Source organism: Apteryx mantelli, chromosome 8 (genome assembly GCF_036417845.1).
Source record: "Apteryx mantelli isolate bAptMan1 chromosome 8, bAptMan1.hap1, whole genome shotgun sequence".
In the NCBI taxonomy this organism is placed as follows: domain Eukaryota; kingdom Metazoa; phylum Chordata; class Aves; order Apterygiformes; family Apterygidae; genus Apteryx; species Apteryx mantelli.
The window spans coordinates 43417676-43435906 of NC_089985.1; positions in this window are offsets into that span (position 1 = coordinate 43417676).

The following is an 18231-nucleotide window of genomic DNA, read 5'->3' on the forward strand; positions in this document are numbered from 1 at the left end:
ATTTTCAATGCATTCCCTACAAAAAGGAATTTTCTAGCAAATTCTGCATTAGCCTACAGGAAGCACGAGACAATGGATTTTAACGCTCTAACGAACACATGATTCCCTGGAGAAAGCAGAAGCGGAACAGCGGTCGGTCGCTGCGGCCTGCGCGGCAGAGCGTTGCCTTCCGCCCCCGCCGCCGCTGCCCCGGCTCGCACCCAGCCCGGCCCGCAGCGCCACGCCACGTGCAGCGGCTCGGGGCCGGCGAGGGCGCCCGGGCAGGGCCGCCCGCACCTCCGGGCCCCGGAGCCCCGCGCGGGGCCACGGCTCGGCCCTGCTCCTGCGCGCCCCGCGCCGAGCAACCCGCTGCGCCACCGCGGGCACCGAGGCCGCGACGCCCCTCGCCTCACCGGAGCGCCCGCCAGGGCCGCGGCGCCAGGCCTCCCCTCGCCGCACCGCCCCGGGCTGCCCCTCTCCTCACCCGGCGCCGCCCCGGGCCGCCCCTCGCGTTGCCAGAGCGCCCGCCAGGGCCCCACTGCCGCGGCGCGCCGCGCCGGACCAGGCCGGGCCGCCCCCCGCCTCGCCTTGTCGCGGCGTCCGCCAGGGCCCCGGCGCCGCCCCCCGCCTCGCCCCGGGCCGCCCCCAGCCTCGGCGCCCGCCAGGGCCCCGCTCCCGGGCCGCCCCTCGCGTTGCCAGAGCGCCCGCCACGGCCAAGGCCCCGGCCCCGCGCCGCCCCTCGCCTCGGCGCCTGCCAGGGCCCCGGCACCGGGCCTTCCCTCCCCTCGCCTGCCAGGGCCCCGGCACCGGGCCGGGCCCTGCTGACCGCGAGGACAGCGCTGCTGCAAAGGCCACCAGCGACGCGACGCCGTGCGGTGCAGCCGCCCCACTGGGCGCCCAGGCAGCGGCGTGCTGCCCGGTGCTGCTCGGTGCTAGCCCCCGGCCCAGCACCACGCGCAGAGCCGCGGCCCGGCCCGCCGGGACACGCCGCGGCCCTCGCTGCTCCCCTTCCTCGTGCCGCCCCACGGGCGTGAAGGGGGCTCAGCCATTGCCCCCCCTCGCTCTTGGCTTGCCCACCGCTACCCGGGGAAGCGAGTTGCATAAATATTGACACGGAGTGGTACACAAGAAAAATATTTGTCATTTCCCTTTCCACAGGCGTTAGGGTTTCGCTCCAGGGCCTGTTTCAGTGAATACGTTCATTAGCAGACAAAAACAGGATTGGAAAACAGGTTTTGAAGAGGAACGGTGACACAAGCCGTTTATTTAAAAGCAGTGCCCTGCGTCACGGCGATATCCGCGCGCGAGGAGCAAGCGGGAGACAGCGGGGAGCAGAGCCCTGCGCCCGCCCCGGCGCCGCTGCCGCTCCGCACGCGGGGCCCGACCGCTCGGCTGACTGAGCGGGTGCTCGCCAACGCTCGCAAACTGCTCCTTCCAGCCGCGCCTGAAGGAAAAGCAGTTTTTCCAACTTGCGCAGCTGGTGAATTACACGGGCTGGGGTTTGAATACGCATTAAGACGCGCACGCGGAGGCGGCATTCCCGTCGCCGGGCAGAGGAAACCTGCGTACCGTGACTGCTAATGCCGTGCAGCACGCGGAGAAGTGCCGAAACACCCCAGTGAAAGCACCTGGAATCACACAGCGCCCTAAGCACGGAGTTGGTCTTGGTCCTGTAGCAGGTTGCAGATAAAATGACAGCAAATCCACTCAAAACTGCTTTAATCTCAAATACCTGCAGTTGCACCATTATATGGTGCCATAACCATCACCACGAATCCAACGAACAAGCCCAAGGATCCAGAGACAGACCAAGTTGTCCAGTCCTTAAGAACTGGAAACAGCAGCATGGTTTACTAAGTTAGTTTTATATCATTTTCCATTAGAAAATAAGGGGAAGCATGCTGTATTTATGTGAGAGGGCACAATTCATATATCATCTAGGCAAAACAGGAGCCTATGTTATTTCTGTCATTAGTTATAATTAGAGAACTCTAATCAACCCCCTGCCTGCCCCAGTACTCAAAAGTGAATCTGCAATTTTGTGTTCTTCATTAAAGAGGAGGAAAAAAGGAAAATAGTCATTCGTGAAACTCCCATTTATATCAAGAATTTATTTTAGAAGGCTTTTTCTTCAACACTAGTATCTTATCTACAGTTGTCCTTCTGTACCATCTCCAGTAATAATTCTATGTATAAATTTATGTAATGCCTAATAAAGAGTAGGTATTTCTCAGTCTTCTTCAACAATAATTAGGATTTTGGTGCAGAGGTAGAGAAGAAGTATTCAGAGAGAAGATAAAGGTCAGTAAGACAACTGCAGGGGGTATTCATTGCACACACTTTCTGGGGCAGAAGGGCAAAATTACTCAAAAGGCTTCAGCATCTTGAGTCTCAACAATTTCCAACAGATGGTGCTGATGACATAATTACTAATGATTAAGTTTCAACTTTTATTAGTGAAGGATTTTTAAAGGCACAGCTAAGCAGAGTGAAGCCTGGACTGAGCTCTTCACCAGGGTCACCTAGATGCCATGATACTGAATTTCACTTCCAGCCGTTCCACAGCTTGCTTTCCAGATTTCTAAGAGATTCCACACAAACACCAGGCAAGAACCTGTTCCCGTTTACACTGCTGAAGCCTAGAGTATTTCCTATGACACCTTTGTAGGGATATCATAAATTCCATAGGATACTAGATTTAAGAGGCTCACAGAGATTAAAGACAGAGGGACTATTAATCATCCTTTTTTGCGCCCTCATATCACTGAGGAAAAGGATCATCCATATTTGCTATAACATGAACAAAGACTTCATTTCAGCCAAATGTTTCACTCTTGCAACCAAAAAGGCATGCTACTGATAGACAACCAAGGAGATCAACACAGTACCAATGCTTGACACTTGTGTACTGTCAGGTACTTGATATAAGAGATATACACAAGTGATCTCAGACACCAAGCTGCATCTGGATGTGAAGGGGGGGGGGGGGGGGAGGTTCTGCTTCGAGAAAACCAACACGCGTTTGGTGATTGCTAGAATCCCGAGTCTGTGAGCAAAACCCACTAGGCAAGCATCTGACAGGATTATCCTTGTTTTCCCCAGAAACCTGACACAGTTTGTTCAGAATTTTGTCTCAGCCACAGCTAATCACTGGTTCTTTAAAACATATAGGGAAAAATGTAATCCAAATTGCATTCTACTTTATAGGGAGAAAAGTCTTCATGAACCCAGACTGTAATAGGCAGAAGCCCTGAAGCAGGCTATGTTTGGCTTTCTCCATAAGTAACCACATGTGTCAAACATGTGGCCCAAGTGCTGGCTCAGGAACACCTGAACATGTGCTGAACTTGAGCAGGCCAACATTTAACGAACGCTTGAAGCCCGCAGGTTTCAGTAGCGCTGTAGTGCAAATGCAGGAATCTTTCCCGAGAGGCGCTTTCTGAAAGGGAGTTAGAAAGTGCTCCTTGAGCCTGGCAGACCTGTCTGTTTCATCAAGACTTCCACGTGCCTGTCTGTCTCAGAAAGGAGGTGTGAGATAGCACAAGACCAGGCAACATGGCATGTGCTGTTCTCCCCAGCCTGCACCACCTGAGCGTGGTCAGGTGAGCTGCAGGAGCGGAGAGCAGCGAAGAGTCTGTTGCAACCTGTTTATTGGGTTTATCTGAAGCAAGATGCGTGGTGACTCTCATAGACCCGCGCTCTCAGCAGTATAAACGTGTCAGAGCTCAACCATTTCTTTCTTGATATAAGCCAAGTCAATGAACTAGGCAAACAGACAGTTCGGATTCTGGACATGCAGCTATCAGGACTAGCTTACAGGTCTGTCACTGATGTGGCTGAGCTGCCGGGAACCCAGGCATTCCCTGGGAACCCAGGGGATCCACAGCCCGACCCATCGTTCCTCGAGAGCCTCTTCCTGCAGAGACGTAGGCCTTGGGCCCTGAACAGCACAGCCCTTCCGGTCAAAATGACAACATAATTGGAAGACTGTTAAAGGGCTTCTTGTGCACCGATGTCCGCTTGGCACAAAGTTAAAAAGAACACGCACGCCAAGGAATCAAATGAAGTGTTGCTACAGGAAAAGCACAAAGTTCCCCCGCAGCCACCGTGATAGTCCAGCCCATCACGCTGAAGGACGTATCAACCCTCCGGTGCTCTCAGAACTGAGGGCAGAGGAGAGGTAAAAGCACTGCGTGCTCAGATCAAAATGGGCCCAGCTCGTGCTCAAGGGAGTACTGGATTTACTACAGTTCTTTCCATGTTTTCTTCCTCCCAGTAACCCACTGAAACTGTCCCACCCTACAAGGATCCCAGTCTAAGATAACTCAGGGGAATCACTCTGTGCCTGAGAAATCCTTTCCCAAGGGGCAGAGCGCAGGGTCCGTCTGCTTAGCCGGGCGAGATGTCGCACCCATCACGCACAGGGATGCATGGGGCATGGTAACGGGAGCCTGCAGAGCCCAGACTGGTTTCCAGTAACATGCTCCTCTCCATAGCAGTCAATACCTGCAGACACCTCTGCCTGTTCCTCTGCTGCCGGCACAGCCGGGTTGCATCCCAACAGCCGCCTCGGATGACAGTCATGCAGACTGCCGAGTCCAACCGAGCTGTTCAAGTAATCGCCTCCTCTCGCAGGCCCACTTCACGCAGTGGTTCAGTTCTACGTGGCTTATAGACCTGCCACGAGCAACAAGCATGTCCCAGTTGGCTCATTACTGTTTCCCATACCAGCATTTTCCAGCAAAATTAAGAACAAAGACAGTTAACAATCTGTGCTCATGCCAGAACTTCAAGCCCGTTTACCTGCCATTAGAGCTACAAGCTGAGCTGGAGAGGCCTCTGCGTTGCCCTGCGCCACTGCGGGAACATGCTTTTCACTGCTGTCAAGCACCAGCCGCACATGCGCACCCCGACGGCGTCGCTGCGGTTAGCGCCGGCAGCACGGCTAACGCAGGCGCCGCGCCCCCCGGTTTCGGTACCCGCTGAGCGGGGCAGCCTCGCGCAGCGGCTCTCCCAGCAGCCAGGTGGGAGACAGGCACCAGCTCTCCTGCAGGGTGCATCATGCATCTCAGCATCCCTTTCTTCTCTAGTGACGCTGTGCTGGTAGCGGTCTCATCCTTTCGCACAGCATGCTGTGCTCACTTCTGTCCCAGGTCTGTTATTTCCCTGTGCGTTAAGTTGCATGTTGTTGGCTTAGCTTTAGCCGGAGCTCTGGCTCTCCCCTAACACCACCAAAAGCCTGCTCCGTTTCATGGGGAAGCAGCTCAGGTAGGGAGCACGAGCAGCAGTGTGCAGAAAACATCTCCCAGAGGGGCCACCGAGCACGCACGAGTAGGTTTTTCTAGAGGCACCTGGCAGAACCTGAAGCACCAGGCCGAGAAAAGTATTTTTAGCCTTGGCCATCTCTCGCAAATGTCTCCTGCTGCAGGAAATGGAAAGTGTTCCTTCTGCAAAGTTACACAGGAAAAAATGGACCAAGTATTTAGCTCAGTTTCCTACAAATCAGGCTAAACGGCAAAGTACAGCTGTGTATATTCATAGTTGCATATTCTCTCAGCCAGTCCCCGCTTAATCAGCTTGTAACCCCTCACCAACTTCAGCCAGATCTGGCAGAGGAAGAGGGAGCCGTCTCCCAGAGCATTGGTGCAAACAGGCAGCCAAACAGGAGAGGGACCTGCTAAATATACTTACTGATGGAGAGAGCGTGACAAAAGCTGACATCCACCATCCAAGCGTTCACATGAGAGCGCGATTGCAGAGCCATCGGTGAAAAATCATGGCTAATTAAGGCACACGACAGCGCTGTGTTCAGACTCCCATGGAGCATCTGAGTGTTGAGCTCCTGCTGTAACTTTAGGACAGCTATATTAAAAACCTGATCGGCTGTGAATTACGAATGCATTGGAAACAAGGATTTTTGGAGAATTTCCTTGAGTCTTAGCCACAAGCAGCAGCTGGTCCCGCTGTAGTTCTTCCACTCACTACGTGATCTCCAGCCAAGGAGGCAGAACATCTTCACATGTGGCCTCTGCCTTTGGGTCCAGTGACTTCTAGGGGGATGATTAGGAGACATGAAGGTCTTCAGCTCTCCTGCTCCCTGCTAAGGAAGGTATGTCCCAGAGGGACGCTGCGTCTAACTGATACACAGAACTAAAGGCTTATTCAGCAGCCAGTATCTGTTGTAAGTTGTGTCTTTCCCTGAGTCCCCAGAATAGGGGTTATCTCACTCCGAGAGCGCCGAGTTGCAACCACTTTCTGCTGCTGTGGGAACAGGCTCCTGCTCCTGGCGCCCTGCAGCTGCCTCCAGCTTCAGCTCCACATGGGCTCCCACCAGCCAGCAGGTCACTCGTCTGGGCTGCTCACAGCTGTCCCGAGCTAACCCAGGTCTCCCACAGTCGCTCGTTCTCTCTGGCCTTGCCCCACGACTCCCCCCTTCACCAGCCAGCTCCTGGCAGCAGCGCAAGGAGCAGCGGCGCTGGGGCACGGCCCCAGGGAGCGGCAGGAGAGGGGCTGTCCCATGGGATGAGCCAGGGAGACCAGTGCAGGCAGCGCCCGCACCAGCAGGGCACAATCGCATCTGTCCGAACATGACCAGCAGAGCTGGTGCTGGTTGTCCATCAACAGCCCCAGGCGAGGCCAGGGGATGGACCGAGTCCAGGGCTCAGGCAGGGAACCCAGTCAGGAGCAAAAGATGGGACCAGAGACAGGACTGGAGACAAGTTACAACAACCGTCGGAGGGGATCCATCCAGTAGAGAAGCCACCTATAACATAGGTCTCTCCTGGAGGCAGGGCTGGAGGCAGGCACAGCTACAGCTGAGGCAAGGGCTGGGGCCTGAGCTTAAATGGGGCTCCTGGGCCCATGGCAGAGGTTGGTGGGAGCCCCAGGTGAGGGTGGTCAGGGCCGTTAAGGGCTATTAGTGCACTCGGGGCCCTGACAGCCGTGACACCAGGCTCCCCCTGTGCTGGTGGCAGTGCTCCCTGCCCTCGCACCCCTGCCGCAGCCATCTGCGTCCTCCCACAGCCCCCAACGCTTCCCTGCATCCCCCCCACCTCCCTGCATCCCAGCCGCATCCCCACCGCATCCCCCTGCAGCTTGCCACAGCCCCATCACATACCTGCTGCATCCCCCCGCAGCCATGCCACATCTCTGCATCCCCTGCATCCTGCTGCATCCCACCACCTCCCTGCCACCTCCCTGCCACATCCCCACCGCAGCCCTACCATGTCTCCGTATCCCACTGCATCCTGCCACATCCCACTATATCCCCACTGCAGCCCTGCCACATCTCTTCATCCCACTGCATCCCACCACATCCCGCCACATCCCTTGGCCTCTCCCTGTGCTCTGCCCCCAGGGCGCACCGCGGGCTCCGCAGAGTGGGTTACATCTTGTTCTCAGCGTGAAATAAGACTGAAGAAACCAGCTCTTTTATTAGAAATTAACCCCAAAGCCCTCACCCTGCCTCAAATAAAAAACACGGATGGGGTTACGTGTTTGAGATCCGCCCTGCCGAAACGCGGCCTTTGCTCTGCACTCGTAGCCAAGCAAAAGCCAGGGCTAGCGACGAAGGAAACCTCTGGAAGGGCTCGCGGTGGCCGGTGCCGTGCTTACAGATGCGTGCACCACAACATCTCCATGCAAAGGCTCAGCGTCAGGGCTTGGAAACACCGCGGCATGCCGGCTGCTCCCCGGACAGGGACTGCCTAGGGAGGGCCTGGAGGCGCTCCGAAACACTTGCTGTGCCAGCAGCCAACAGCTCAAGGGGAGCTCCAGCTCCTGGGGCCATCCCACCGGCCAGTCCGTGCCCCGAGCTCCTAAGCAGGAGCCCTCACAGTACTGTCGTGGAACCGGAGGCAGAAGGAAATGGCTCTAACTGCTGAAAATTAGAAAAGTATTGCCAGAATAACTGTGGTTTACCTAAAAGCACTGCAGATAGGATTACTCCGGAAACTCAATATGCTACAGATTAATTTTCCCATATAGCTATCATGCAATAGTATTTTCTGATGCACCATATCTGGGGTATACTCATAGGTACAAAGGAGAAGCAACGGAAACAGTGATCACAACCTAAGCTGTGATTCTTAGTTATGTTGTAAAGGTATCTTCGCAAGCCTTATTAGGTAGTCCTCAAATTACATCCCTAACTGGACTGTGCCCAGGCTTGCAAAGGGGCTACGAGGGTAACGTTGCACCCGCAAATCAAGGTCCGCTTCCTGAAGAGAAGCCACTTTGCCCTTCCTGGCAGAGCCGAGGAGTCGTTTTACAAGGATCAGCAATAATTGCTGCAAGGCTTAGGGCAGTTTATGCATAAGCTCCCCAATTGCCTATCATGAACTGTCAGATGCATGGTAGTGCAAAACAGAGGGAATCATAAAAATAACACTAGTGAAGCTTCTAAATGTAAAACTCACAAAAATGTGAACATTTTTGACAATGCAGAAGATGGCAAGGTGGCTGCTGAAGCTCTAGGAGTGTTCTGTAATCATTACTGTAGATTACAGAAAATCTAACAGTATCTTTTTCCAAGAGCTGAATATTGGTGGGGAAAGCCAGTTTTGTGCATCATGAATAGCGTGTTATCTCCTCTTTGCACTGCGAAGCAATTAAAGATTTATTGAGAGGGGTTTTTTTTCCCCCTCTGTGGCCACTGATGCTTCAGTAATTACTGAAAGGGGGAATAATTCTATTATCTATTCAGTAATTTCCAAGAAACAATAAACTGAATGCTCTGAACTTCGACCATGCACCATCATTTGCCATTGGTATTATTAGCCTTAAATTCATGTTTACAGACTAATGAAAAATGAAAATAACTTTACTTCCAGCTAAATGTTGAGGTCCCAGGCTGCAAAATACAGTCTATAAATAGATCAGAATTTCACCTTAGAACTTGTGTAAAAGAAATTTTAAATCATTTTTTCATTTGCAAGAATGCTGAAAATGTAAAAGTGAACATTTCATTGTATTAACCCTGAAACAAGGGGATGTTGAGCAATAGCCCCCAAGCCACGGATAAGTGCAGGTACACAAGGTCAGGACTGTCCAAGGGCCTGAAAGCTGAAGATGAAGGGTATGAAAAGTCAGTTGCAGAAACTAAATTTTAAACTTCCACAAAGTGCAAAAACTATTCTATGATACAGTCCTTAAACTGAAAGTAAACGTGTATGTACTCAAGTTGATGATGATGCAATAGGAAATGGTAAGTTAGAAAGAAAAAAGGACTAATGAGAAATTGTCTGGTTAAGAATGTAACTGATCTAAAAAGTGCATCAGAGCAAAGCAGAAGAAAATGGGAAGAGATTTCACTCAATGATACACATTGGTTTCAAAATAGTCGATTTCAGCAAACAATCTTAACCTGATTCAGTCACTTTCCCTAGGGAAAAAAATGTTGACTTTTCAGGAAATCCTAAGCATTACTGAAGGACTGAAACTCAACAAAAAACTGATTATGGATTGTTTGTCTGAAGAAGATTTTGTACAGCAAGATTCAGCAGAGCTCATGCCTCAATAGTTTTGTATTAAGAAATTCTGTCTTCAAATACTGGTCCACTCAATTTCTTAAAACTTGTGGAATTTATTATGTACTTAAATGCAGTAATGGAAAGAACATTTTCCTGTGTAAATAGACTTGGACAGATTACAGAAAACTGCTAAACGTTGATTTTGCTAGAACTGGGCTTAAGGTTAAGGCTGAAGTCAAAAAATATATTAAAAACTTTGTGAATTGATTCAAAACAGCCAAGACATACTAAAATAGAGTCCAATAGATGCAACAATAACAATAATAACAATAATAGAGTTTTATGTTTAAGGACAGTGGAAATACTTCTTGGAGGGAAAAATACATGAGGCACTAAAGAACTGGTGTTTCCCTAAAACACCCCTTCAAATTGAGACTTTTCCTTTATTTTTCCTGTGGTGTCTTATTTCCATCCAGGAAAGACAGATGAACAAGCCAAGGGCCGGGCGGCAGTGGCACAGGCAGCGGGGCCCCGGCAGCCCCGCGCGGGGAGGGAAGGGGAGACGCGGAGCATTTTGGATAAGAAATATCGAAGGGGCAGAGTGTGGCTGCTGGCACTTGCTTTCCCTGCGCAGCTCTTGGGTTTTCTGAGTATTCGTTTCAAACTCCTCTCCAGACTGCTACTTACAACAATTTCCCTGGCTAAGAAGCCATTTTCTGTGCCAAGGAAACACCACTGACCATCATTCATTTGAGGGAAAATAGTCTGCCTTTTTATAGAGGAACTATAAAAATACAGTACAATGAAAAGAAGAATAAACAGTCATGGATCATGCCTGATCCAAAGCCCCAGCCCATCACAGTCACCTGATTTCTTGACCGTCTCCTACCTCCAGGATCCCCTGACCGTGACATCTTTGGCACGCAGCTCAGCGGTACCAGGAGCCAGGGCAATCGTTAAACGTGCACCGGGAGCAAGAGGTGCCCCTGTGCACAGAGCCCCATAGCACGCAGAGCCCCACGGCACGTGGAGCCCCACGACACATAGAGCCCACCGTGCAGGGAGCCTCATGGCGCACGGAGCCCCATCACACACGAAGCCCCACAGCACACGGAGCCCCACCGTGCACGGAGCCCCATCGCGCATGGAGCCCCATCACACACGGAGCCCCATCACACACGGAGCCTCACCACGCATGGAGCCCATGGTGCATAGAGCCCCATGGCACACGGAGTCCCGCTGCGCACGGAGCCCCGCTGTGCATGGATCCCCAGTGCCAATGGAGCCCACCATGCATGGAACCCCACCACATGTGGAGCCCCATGGCGCATGGAGCCCCACAGCACATGGAGCCCCACAGCACACAGAGCCCCATGGTGCATGGAGCCCCACCGCACACAGCCCCTCTGCGGGCACGGCCGCTGCAGCTGGGGGGTGCATCGCCGTCCACGCGGGGACCCTCGGTGCGGGGCAGGGCGCAGGTCCGCACCCCTGCAAAAGGGCTGGCGCCGCGGCCCCGCTGGAGCTCGGCCAGGCGAGGGGCGGGACGTGGCCGTCAGGAGAAGGATGGGCTGCAGAAGTTTTAATTTTGAATTAGGGGAGACCTTTGGCATCACCAGTTAGCCCCGTGCTCCCAGTTGCTCCCGCGTTCGTTAGTGTTTGGGCTGCCTCGCTAATTGTGGCATGCGAACGGCAGGCTGCACAGATGTCAGATGTCACGCTCTATCTGATGAAGAGGTCTCTGCCGCGGGCTGTTTATATATGACCTACCAGAATTTCCTGCTGCATGATGAAATAATTAGGGGGCCCTCATGCAGGGAATAATGTTGCGAGTAGGTTGCAAAGGCATTACACATACAAAAAAAAAAAAAATCCTAAGCATTTTCCTTATCTGTGATATAATCTTCCAAGGCTCCTTATATACATTCAACTTGTTTGTATTATTTCTTTTAAAGCTCTCCATGCAGATGCTAAATGAAGGTTTCTGAAAGTTTAGCAGCATGCTTTCCTTTATGCTCAGATTACATAGTGGGAATAGTGGCATAAGCAAACAGGAAAAAAGGAGGATTTATTTGTTTGTTTTAAATCAAGATTGCCTTTTGCCTCTTAAGGCAGCGAACTCTAAACTGTGGATAGTTTAATAGAAGCTGGTTCTGTCATCAAAAAGAATCTCATTTTTGTGGCTCTTCTTTTTTTTGATCAGTTTTAATTTGCAACTGCTTTATACATAGCAGTATGCCCGCAGAGGCTGGATGTGCTGATTGATCCAAGCCTCCCCCAGCTCCCTGCGCGGGGAAGCTCCACCAGCCGCAGGCTCGGCTTTGCTCTGGAGAGGTTTGCCCGCCACCATCAAGCCTCCAGGTGAAACTTCGACACCCGAGGCAGGATTTCGACCTCATGTGGTCTGGAGCCAAGCGGTCGGAGCAGGAGCTGGAGCCAGAGTCGGAGCAGGATGGGGACGGGGATGGGGACAAGGACGGGGACGGGGTGGCCCACAGGGCAGTGAGAAGCACCGGCACCAGCCCTGCCGGGCACGGCAACGCTGGCACCGCGGGCCCCATCCGCCGGCCAGAGGGACAGCACGCGGGACGGCACCCGGCACAATCCACGCCGCCGGGACGGGCCTCGCCGCCCACGGGCCATCCCCGGCCACGGGAGCCACGCTGCTCCGGCCAGAGCCGCTCGCGCAGCCCTCAGCACGCGGGAACACGTCCTGCGACAGCGGCACCTGCTTTCCATCCTCGTGCAAACAGCAAAGTCACGTTTGTAACTTGCTGGAAAAAAACAAACAGAAAAAGGTTTTTGACCCCCTCCTCGCAGCTCCTCACTGAGCAGCGCTCCTATTAAAAGCAGCCTTTTCGCATTTAGGTCCAGCCCCACTGGCGTTACCTGCCTGACTCGCCCGCGGGGCTCGCCGAGAAACTCGTTAGTGCTTCCTCAACCGGCTTGTCCGTAAGGTCAGCAAACCCGAGCGAGGGGGAAGTCACCTCACAGGAACAAGTTCGTTACTTCTTCCACTCCGGGGAACTGCTTTCCTGGTCGGGAAAGCAGCGGCAGACAGTGCATTAGCTTGAAATAAAACTGTGATGTCTCCTAGAAGCTCTTCCTGGAAGCCTGTTCAGTTTGCATTTATTCTATTAACTACTTACAAAGCAGAAAAAAAACTCCATGCTGAATCCTTTCAGTTTGGAGTTCAGACAGAGCAACGGTTCTTACCCTTTCCAGTCTTTCCCCCTGGTTGCTTCAGTCCATGGCCCGCCATCAGCCTCAGGACGTCCCTCCTTATTTCTCATAGTGGCTACCTGCTTGGAGAGATACCGCGCTTAGAGATGTAAACATTTGCTTTCTGTTTTTTCTGTTTCCAAAGCAAATTGTTATTATTATGCTAAGGGGAGGGCTTAGAAACGGCATTCGCATTGTTATTGAGAACCCCATATATTAGATAAATCCCACAGTTCAAATTAAAAAAATGAATGAGTTCTAGAACTGGGCACATAACTCACGGCCCGCTAGTCTGCATTTCAGTGTTTTGTCACTCATCTGGAGGGAGTGCGAATTAGTCATAAGAATATCATTAAGTAATCAGAAATCTTTCTAGGTGGTTGCTCAAAACGGGGTATTCTCACAGAAGTGCAGTAACAAGTGAGGATACACTGAAGAAATACCTAGACGGTATGAATGAATAAGTCAAACTTTTCTTCTTAAATTCTTGTATCGTGAATTGTAGAATAATTTTGGTTGGGAGGACCTCAAGAGGTCATGTGGCAACCTCACTCAAAGCAGGGAAACGTCAAAGGTAGATGAGGTTTGAACCTCCAAGGAAGGCTGGTTGACCACCAAATCATTTACCTTCGCTTCTTAATTTTTGCAATGGAGCTGCTTTAACCCCCACCCCCACCCCGTAACCCACATTTGTGCAGAAGATCAGAGCAGATGTTCACAAAAACATTGTCTAACTTTAAAATGTCTGTAACAAAAAAAAGAGGCAAACCCACCTTCTCGTTAGTAACTGCCGTATTAACTGCTAAAATCAGACTGAACCATACTAATTTCTTTGCTTCTAACAGTGTCAAATAATACTAAAACACATTTCAAAGACTCCATAAGTCGGCTGAATTGTTCCAACAGCTGCCATAAGTGTACCACATTTTCCACACTTCACTTAATGCAAATGACCCCAAATGATCAGAAATAGGATAACAGGTGACCAAAAAGAGTTTTCAGTGTGGTGGCGATTTATATTTTCATGGTTAGGAAAGCTGGAGCTTCACTTTTGTTAAAGTGCAATATGGAAAAGAAATTTGTGTTTCCCAAAAATGAAAAAGTACATAAGTCACTGCTCTACAGGTATGGAATAAAATCCATTTCTAATATGTCGTTGCTTCCTTATGTATATTTGGGTTCTCAGCAGTCTGTCTTTCTTGGTCACCATTTCTAACAGGGTCAAATCTTTCACTAACCAAAAGTTCAAGCACAGTAAACTGACTTTTCTTCTAGTGTACGCAGTACCTATAAGATTCAGTTCAAATTCGCACTTCTTAAGGTAAGTATGTACGTTTCAGTAATGAAGGGATGGGAATCATGTGTTGCAGAGGAATCTGAATTTCTGTTGTTTTACTAGCTAAGTAAAAAAGCGATGGGGCCCTGAGCGTACAGAAATTACTGAAAACAAAGAATTACCACCAAGAACGCAGGCCAAGCCGCAGGCTGCTGAGAGGTGCTCAGCAGCAGTTACAGGATCCTACGGGTCAGCCTGTGGCTTGAGAGCGCGATGGCGTGAAACCGGTCCGCCTTGTGGCTACACGACTGGGGCTTCCTAAAACAGCCCCAAAATGCCGTGTACCACCGCGGCGTTCCTCCAGAGCAGACCAGACACCAGCCAGGGACGCCAGCCCGTGGCTGGAATGAGCTAACACTGTAATTAGAGGAGATTTAGATCTCTTCTGCCAAGACTTCTGTGTGGTGGCAGCAGGCACTTAAATCCCTTGGCCATTTTTTTCTGGTTTTGGCTGGAGGAAGAAGGGTGGATTTTCTCTTTGGTGAAAAGGCTGGTGTAAAGGGCTCTCCACGCACCGGCGTGATGGACATGCTCTGGAGCAGGTAAACACGGAGCCTGGAGATTACAGCTCCCTTCTTTTGGCGTTGTCTCTGCATTGAGCCTTCTTCATATTTGTGCCGTAGCTACTTCACGGCGTGGTTCAGTCTCCAGGGGAAAATTAAAAAGTTTCTAATTTAGAATTGTGCACTCCTGAAGCGCATTCGGCTGATGGGATATGTCAAGGCTTGATGCATCAGGATGTGGCATCATGTTGTATTACTTGGCACAAGGTGCAGTTCAGAGGAGCTGAGGTGAAATCACATCACCCAGGGAGCCCGACCGGAAAACACCCAGAGGGAAGAGCAGTTGTGAAACAAAGCTGGATTAGAAACAACTCTCTTTTCTATTCAGATACAACTACTAACACTGCATAGCACTTAAAAAGGGATTTTCTTCTTCAGAGAACTTTGTAGGTACCAATTAATTCCTCTCACAACACCGTACACAGTACTACAAAGGAAGTCAATCTCATCTCCAGAATAATAAAACTCAGTATTTCCTTGATCTTAGTCTTCCCCTGAGTTCCTATTTAACAGCTTCTTTAGCTACCTCAAAAAGATATTGAATCACTTGCTTACCACCGTTAAAAGCATACTTCAGCATCATTAAGGTTTTGGGCAGGGAGAAATGCTGGTGGGATAGGGACGCATCTCATATCAAGAGCAATAGTCTCCTGCCCTCCTAAATAAAGCAGTACTGCACCCCAGAGCCCTGATATCACAAGGAAACCGCTGTCAGCTCCCTTCAAGCTCCTTATTCTCAGGGTAACAGTGCATATTTAAAAAAAAAAAAAAAAAAAACGCACAAGAAAATTCCTCTTGCTCGTGCAGTTGAAGACCAAAACCATAACAGACATGGAGCTGCCTGTCGTCAAGGCCAGCTCCCCTTCGACAGCAGCCACTCCTTTCTGCAAGGGAAAATCAGCAGTGATACGTGCTGATGGAAGGCACTGCTTCCTCGAGGACCAATTTAGCACAGCGGGGGAAAAGTAGCTAAGGCAATATGCATCTCAAAGCAGGAGGAAAATTAAAGGCAGGAAGAGAAAGAGTGGATTTGGAAGTGAAAGTAAGGGACAAAAGTAGCAGTGGTAACCACTGAAGGACAGCGTGTAAAGAGCAGTGAATGGGTTTGAGGGAAAAACGGGGAAAGATCACTGTAAGGGAAGAGCTAAGGACATGATTAGATGAACAAGAACACTAACCGAGCGGAAAGGCAAATGCACTGATAGATGGTTTTCCCACAGCTGGCACAAGCAAGGGGCACTTTCTCCCTTCCCGCTGAGCGTGGCCAGGACCAGGGGCTCTTCACAGCCCTAATGGAGCTGGGTTTGGTGTCCCGGCTGGGAGCCACGACAGCGCAGCTCCGCGGGGCCGAGCCCCAGCCAGCCTCGGCTCGCCGGACGGACCCAGCGGAGGGAGGCCGCGGGAGCACGGACCCTCCAACGGGGGACGGAAGGCGGCCGGCCTCGAGCACCGCTCCCCCGCAGCGGTGCGCGACGGGCACCCGGCTGGCCGTCTCCCCCAGGGAACCGCCGCAGCGTGGAAGAAAGCACAACTGCTTTCCCTCGTTTGCTTCTTCGAGGGCATCAGCAACATCAGTGTCCAGGATATTGCTGAGCCCCTTGTCCAGAGCAGTGACCCCACGCCTTAACTGGACAGCAGAGCGGTCACTTCTTGCAGGTCGTTAATGGAGGGGACATCTGGACTGGGAAAACTGGGACATCATGAGGAGAGCTGGGGCCTGGAGAAATGCAAGCGTAGGACAGGTTTATTGCACATCCCCGCGTTAACGGCCCCGCAGCGCAGCCCGCGCAGAGAGCACTGCACTGGCACCGCATCCCTGCCGCCGGGCAGGAGCATCCGTGCAGCCCCACGGCCCCGCGGCGCAGCCCACGCGGGAGAGCACCGCGCCAGCACCGCATCCCTGCTGCCTCCAGTCATTAATCTCCCTGCCCCCCTGCTTCCCTAATTATTAAATTTTACTCACTTACTTCACATAGCTGAGAAAAAACGTTATTAAATAGGAGCGTATTCGGCGTTGTGGAGGCTTCGCTCCACATCTGGCTGCTGACAGAGCGGTGGAGCTGCAAAACATTACGGACTCCAAAATGGTTTACTGCCCCCAGAAATGCCTAATATTTGGAAAAAGTATTTGTTGTATTTTCCTTATCTTTCAACCTTTTATTTATTTTACAGTAGAAAGTCAAGGCATTGTTTCTAACAGAGTCACAACTTTTGTCTAAATATGTATATTAAGCAAAACCTACTCGTTTAGACTACAAAGCGTCTAGTAAATATGATCACTGAAAATTGGAGCATGAAATATAAAGTTTTCCTCTCTAGTGCTCAGTCCTTTAAGGCAAAAACTCTCATACGCTAAAACCCAGGACTCCTTTTAAAGCGGTTGCGGATTTAGGCCTATCCTCCCGCTGCTCCCGCTGCTGCAGCCGAGGGGCTCCAGGGCGCTCCGGGCCCATCCGGACGGACTGCGCCTGGTCCTGGCCCCAGCCCTGGCCCCGGCGGGTGCCCGCAGTGCAGCACGGCACGGCGCGACCTCCTGCACGGCACAGCACAGCCTCCCGCACGGCATGGCACGGCACGGCACGGCACGGCACGGCACGGCGGTTCCCGGGCGCGGAGCAGGGCTGCCACAGCAGTGGGATCCCTGCAGCGGGATCCCTGCAGCGGGACCCGGCGGAGGCAGCGTCTCCCCGCGGGGCGCCGCTCCTCTGCCGCGTCCCCCCGGGCAGGGACGCCTCTCGCCCGGCCCGTGGCTGCCGCCGCGCAGCAAACCCGAAATAACGGCAGGCTCCTTAGCCGCTAGCGCTAGACGCCCCGGACGAAGATACACGGGTAGATGTAAGTGTGGTTTTGCAGGATCTCGGGAACTTCTCCACGGTGGTCCACTCGATCGCGTGCGTTTGAGGGACAACACGGCGGTGATCCGAGCGTGGAGAGGACGCCAGTGCAGGGGGACCCGACCGCCCTCGCTGCCTGCCCTGCTCTCTGCGGCTGCTTGTGCGGAGCCTCCACCTAGCTTTAAGCTATTCTTCGTTTATTTCATTTGCAACATTTCTGAGCCTTTTCCTGATAATCATTTTATTCCCTTGTCTTCCTTCATCTGGCGACAGCTGACCTGGCAGCGAGCCCGAAACATGGCAAATGACAAATCACTACCAGATGAAGCTGTGAGTTTTACACGGAGCATTTCCTCCGGCCACAGAACGCTTTGAGGCCCAATAAAATTACCAAAGTGACTGAGAATTACACCAGGATCGAGCTTTACACGAGGTCCTCCCGGCTGCAGAAACCCATGCTAACGCTCAAAGCTGCGACCCAAGTGACTGGGTTAACGAAGCCCCGGAAAACCTGCGGATTGGGAGCGGGGGCGGCGGGGCCACCAGCTCCCGTGGGGTGAGACACCTCCCGGGAACCCCCCGCCTGGGGTCCCATGGGGTGGGACAGCCCCACGGGACACAGGGGACAACCCCCCCCCCAGGGGCTCCCATGGCCCGGGATACCTCCCAGGAGCCCCCCCTCCACAGGCTCCCGTGGGGTGGGATACCTCCCAGGAGATCCCCCCCACAAGCTCCCACGGCATGGGATGACTCCCATGGGCTCCCACCGCACGGGAGACCTCCCGGGAAATCGCCCCCAGGGGCTCCCCACCACAGGCTCCCACAGT